The 5,738-nt window shown below is 41.7% G+C and overlaps 1 pseudogene; it reads right to left on the bottom strand.

The window, feature by feature from the left end:
- Nucleotides 1–436: 436 nt before the first annotated feature.
- Nucleotides 437–3,895, bottom strand: LOC131617101 (uncharacterized; annotated as a pseudogene).
- Nucleotides 3,896–5,738: the final 1,843 nt, after the last annotated feature.

Raw genomic sequence — 5,738 nt, 5'->3', positions numbered from 1 at the left:
CAAGGCTCAAATTTATTTAATAGGATGGAAATTAGCTAAAGGCGTGATTCCATGGAGTATTTACAAAAGTTGGAAATGGTAATTATGCGGAAAAGGCTACATTGAAAGCAATAACCACTATTCCCCCTAACAACTTTGAGTTCCAACTGTGCTTGTCGCTTCAGATTGGCGATGATTTGATTGAAGATCCTTTGATGGAGTACAGACTCTTCAGGTGACGAAGTATGGACTGATGCAGTTACTTTGTCATTAATCCCTAATTTTTGCCTAGATTGCCCTTTCAGGTTTTTCAATCTACCAGGATGAATTTTTCTGTTTATTGTCTCTAATTTTTGCCTGGACCGCCCTTTCGGGTTTTCAATCCACCGAGACGCTCATTTTTGCCTAAGTCGCCCTTTGCGGGTTTTCGACTTACCGAGCTGTTCTTTTGTATTTTTTAGACAAAGTATTTCTTGACTGCATCAGCATTCACAGGATGTGGGAGTTCATCACCATCCATGGTTGTAAGAATCATGGCGCCGCCAGAAAATGTTCTTTTGACAACATACGGGCCTTCGTAATTAGGAGACCATTTGCCCCTAGAATCTGGTTGAAAAGACAAGATCTTTTTAAGCACGAGGTCGCCTTCTCGAAATTCACGAGGTCGAACCTTTTTGTTGAAAGCTTGTTTCATCCTTGCTTGGTATAACTGTCCATGGCATAGAGCAGTCATACGTTTTTCTTCGATTAAGTTCAACTGATCGTATCTGCTTTGACACCATTCAGCCTCTGATAACTTAGTTTCCATGAGGACTCTCATTGATGGGATTTCAACTTCTACGGGGAGCACAGCTTCCATGCCGTATACTAGAAAAAGGGAGTTGCCCCTGTTGAAGTACGCACTGAAGTACGGTACCCATGTAAAGCAAATGGCAGCATTTCATGCCAGTCTTTGTAAGTGACGACCATTTTCTGGACGATCTTCTTAATGTTCTTGTTAGCAGCCTCAACTGCGCCGTTCATTTTTGGTCTGTAAGGAGAAGAGTTATGATGCTCAATCTTGAATTCCTCACACAATTCTTTCATCATCTTGTTATTCAAGTTTGAACCATTGTCAGTAATGATCTTGCTGGGAATACCATATCGGCAAATGATGTTATTCTTGATAAACCTCACAACCACTTGTCTTGTAACGTTGGCGTAAGATGCTGCTTCGACCCATTTGGTGAAGTAGTCAATGGCTACCAAGATGAAACGATGACCGTTTGAAGCTTTCGGTTCGATCATTCCAATCATGTCGATACCCCACATGGAGAAAGGCCATGGAGATGAGAGAACGTTGAGTAGAGTCGGTGGCACATGGATCTTATCTGCGTAGATCTGGCACTTGTGACATCTCTTCACGTGTTTATAACAATCAGATTCCATTGTCAACCAATAGTAACCTGCTCTTAAGATCTTTTTGGACATTGCATGCCCGTTTGAATGAGTTCCAAAGGACCCTTCATGCACTTCATGCATTAACATGTCTGCTTCGTGTCTGTCCACGCATCTGAGCAAAACCATGTCGAAGTTTCTTTTGTATAGCACATCTCCGTTCAGGAAGAAACTGCCAGAAAGTCTCCTTAGAGTTTTCTTATCTTTGTTTGATGCCCCAAGCGGGTACTCTTGAGTTTGAAGGAAGCGCTTGATGTCGTGGAACCATGGTTTATCATCGATGACTGCTTCAGTTGCAAACACATAGGCGGGCCTTTCAAGGCGCGTGATTCTGACTGTAGGCATATCATTCCAATGATTGACTTTGAACATGGAAGATAGAGTAGCCAAGGCGTCTGCCATTCGATTCTGATCTCGAGGTATATGATGCAATTCAACCTTGTTGAAGAAAGTCAACAGACGTCTTGCATAATCTCTGTAAGGAATCAAGCCAGGGTGGTAAGTTTCCCACTTGTCTTTGATTTGGTTGATCACGAGGGCTGAATCTCCATATATGTCTAGGATCTTGATCCTTAAATCAATGGCTTCTTCGAGACCCATAATACAAGCTTCATATTCTGCGATGTTGTTGGTACAATCAAACAGTAGCCTGGCGGAGAACGGGATATGAGTACCCTTGGGAGTGATGATGATTGCCCCAATTCCATTGCCAAAAGCGTTTACTGCTCCATCAAAAATTAAGCCCCATCTTGATCCAGGCTCAGGACCTTCTTCAGGTAACGGCTCATCACAATCTTTCATCTTTAAGTACATGACATCTTCATCCGGAAAGTCAAACTTGAGAGATTGATATTCATTAATTGGTTGATGCGCCAAATGATCGGCGAGAATGCTTCCTTTGACCGCTTTTTGAGCACGGTATTCAATGTCATATTCGGATAACAGCATTTGCCATCGGGCAATCCTTCCTGTTAAGGCAGGCTTTTCAAAGACGTACTTGATCGGATCCATTTTGGAGATTAACCAAGTAGTATTGTTGATCATGTATTGGCGGAGACGTTTTGAAGCCCAAGCCAAAGCACAACATGTTTTTTCGAGCATGGAGTAACGAGACTCACAGTCTGTGAATTTCTTACTCAAGTAATAGATGGCATGCTCCTTCTTACCGGTTTCATCTTGCTGTCCAAGCATACAACCCATGGATTCTTCCAACACAGTAAGGTACATGATTAATGGTCTTCCTTCAACTGGAGGAATCAATATTGGTGGTTCTAACAGGTATTCTTTGATACTGTTGAACGCTTTCTGGCAATCTTCAGTCCATACAACCCCTTGATCTTTGCGGAGAAGCTTGAAAATTGGCCCACAAGTAGCAGTCATCTGAGAGATAAATCTGGAGATATAGTTCAATCGTCCGAGAAATCCTCTTACTTGTTTTTCAGTTTTTGGTGCAGGCATCTCTTGAATAGCTCTGACTTTGTCGGGATCTACTTCAATACCTCTTTGGCTGACAATGAAACCCAAGAGTTTTCCAGATCTAACCCCAAAAGTACATTTGTTAGGATTCAAGCGAAGCTGATATTTCCTTAGTCGTTGAAACAACTTCAGAAGGTATTCAATGTGTTCTTCTTCTGTGCTGGACTTGGCTATCATGTCGTCCACATAAACTTCAATTTCTTTATGCATCATGTCATGAAAGAGAGTAGTCATTGCCCTTTGGTAAGTTGCGCCTGCATTCTTTAATCCAAATGGCATCACTTTGTAGCAAAAGGTACCCCATGGGGTGATGAAAGATGTCTTCTCCATGTCTTCAGGAGCCATCTTGATCTGATTATAACCGGAGAACCCGTCCATGAAGGAAAAGACGTTGAACTTAGCGGTGTTATCAACCAGCATGTCAATATGTGGTAATGGAAAATCATCTTTTGGACTGGCCTTGTTCAAGTCACGGTAGTCAACACACATTCTGACTTTGCCATCTTTCTTTGGAACTGGCACTATGTTGGCCAACCATTGAGGATACTCAGAGGTGACAAGAAAACCTGCGTCGAGCTGTTTTTGAACTTCCACTTTGATCTTGTTAGCCATATCAGGATGAGTCCTTCGCAATTTCTGCTTAACTGGCGGACATTCTGGCTTCAATGGCAAGTAATGCTGAACAATATTGGTATCCAACCCAGGCATGTCTTGGTAGGACCAGGCAAACACGTCAACATATTCTTTGAGAAGGTCTGTCAACTTACTCTTGACATCAGCATCAAGCAGCGATCCAATGGTCACTTCTTTTTTGTCTTCTTCAGAACCCAAGTTGATCTTTTCTAAAGGTTCTTTGTGAGGCAGAATGGCTCTTTCCTCGTGCTTAAGTAATCGAGAGATCTCGTCCGGGATCTCCTCTTCTTCCTCTTCTTCGGCTTCGAACACAGGAAACTCAAAGTTGGGAGAGGGCATAGGGTTATTGCATTCAATGGGTTTATCAATAGTAAATCTGCACATGTGATTTATATTTATTTCAGAAAATTTATGAATGCAGGAGTGTATGCAGATTTTTTTTGAAAAAGTTTTTTATTTTATTTTGGTTTTTTAGGATTACCATTTCCAGAAAAAAGCAAAAATAAAACATATAATGTAGGGAATTTAAAATGACACTTTATTTATGATTCATTTTTGAAACAAAGCCCTAAACACAAACTCATTTGTCTTGGGCAGGACAAAGAGGGAAACTTTTAAAAACAAAGCCCTATACACAAAGTTATTTGGGCGGAACATTTAAAAGCAAAGCCCTATAAAACATCTCTCTGCTTTGGGCAAGGCAGGAGGTCAAAATAACAGCGAGGTGATTACTTTGAGCGGCGAACAACATTCGGAACGTCGACAGCTTTCCAGTAGCAACGAACTCCTCTGTGCATTATGTATTCAGGAAAATTCTCCCCAGAATTATCTTCAGTATTGACATTGACCGCTGGTCGAGCAGGATTTGAAGGTCCTGGTTTGTCACTCTTGTTCTTTGTAGAGTTGAAACGGTCTTCTTCTACTTCTTGAAGAGCATAAGACGAGTCACAATCTTCAGAATTTTCAGGATGTATTTCCCAGTCTTCAGGATGAAGAGACTCATTGTCAGCGACACTTTCTGAGTCAACTGCGGGACCATCTTCCCCTTCATCTTCAAAAATGGCATTTATGTGATAATAACCACCTTCAGGATTATAAACCTTGGCAGATGCATTAAATCCGAAATCTTCAGTAATTTCAGGCTGCTGAGAAAATTGACAGGGCTGATAAGCCTCTTCTGGTTGACTATTATATTCAAAGGAATCTCCCCATCCAGTTGGTTGGATATCTTCGATCGCAATCTTGTAACTTTCAGGTGCAGTGTATTTCACCATATAATCAAATTTTCCACTTGGTTGTCCCAAGGTGTCCCAGATTTCTGCAGGAACAGGCTCAGTTTCTTTGCCTTTGGGTTCTTCTGAAGGAGGATATGGTTCTTCCTGAGATATGTATCCTGAGTCATTGAGATAACATTTCCATTCTTCTTCAGGATCGGGTAAACCTTCTTCGATGCATTCTTCGATAAGGACATTAACCTCTTGAGGAATTGGATTGAGGAACCCTCCACTAATGAATGTTTCTTTGATCGGACGAAGGGTTTCATCCTTCTTGGTGCAGTTTGAGAACGTTGGTGAACATCCGAGTCCTGCTCTAGTTTCATTCTTGGTTGGGATCACAACTTGCCCCCAGCCAGTGGTAGTTCCATCTTTCACTACTTTCACTGCCTCTTTGTAAGAAGAGATCGATGCTTTCTTCTTGGAAGATTCGTCTTCTAAAGAGAGACCTTGGAACTGCGTTCCTTCCACATCATCAGCACTTATGAAAGAGAAATTGGATAAATGGCTCACCATCAAGGCTTGTTCTCCACTTATCGTTACCAATTTTCCATTTGTTACAAACTTTAACTTTTGATGGAGCGTAGAAGTTACTGCCCCTGCTTCATGGATCCATGGTCGTCCTAACAGACAGCTATAAGCAGCTTGAATGTCCATGACCTGGAAGGTGATTTGAAATGTATGTGGACCAATTGTCATGGGAAGGTTGACTTCGCCGATAACAGATTTTCGCGATCCATCAAATGCTTTGACTACCACACCACTGAATTTCATAGGCATTCCTTGGTAAGACAAGCGAGCAAGAGTCGTTTTTGGCATAACATTCAAGGAAGATCCGGTGTCTACTAACACATTGGACAAAGAGTCTGACTGACAGTTCATAGAAATGTGCAAAGCAAGATTGTGATTTCTTCCTTCCTCAGGGAGTTCTTCATCACA

The sequence above is a fragment of the Vicia villosa genome, linkage group LG7, assembly GCF_029867415.1.
Source record: "Vicia villosa cultivar HV-30 ecotype Madison, WI linkage group LG7, Vvil1.0, whole genome shotgun sequence".
Lineage (NCBI taxonomy): Eukaryota > Viridiplantae > Streptophyta > Magnoliopsida > Fabales > Fabaceae > Vicia > Vicia villosa.
This window is presented reverse-complemented; position numbering and strand designations above follow the sequence as displayed.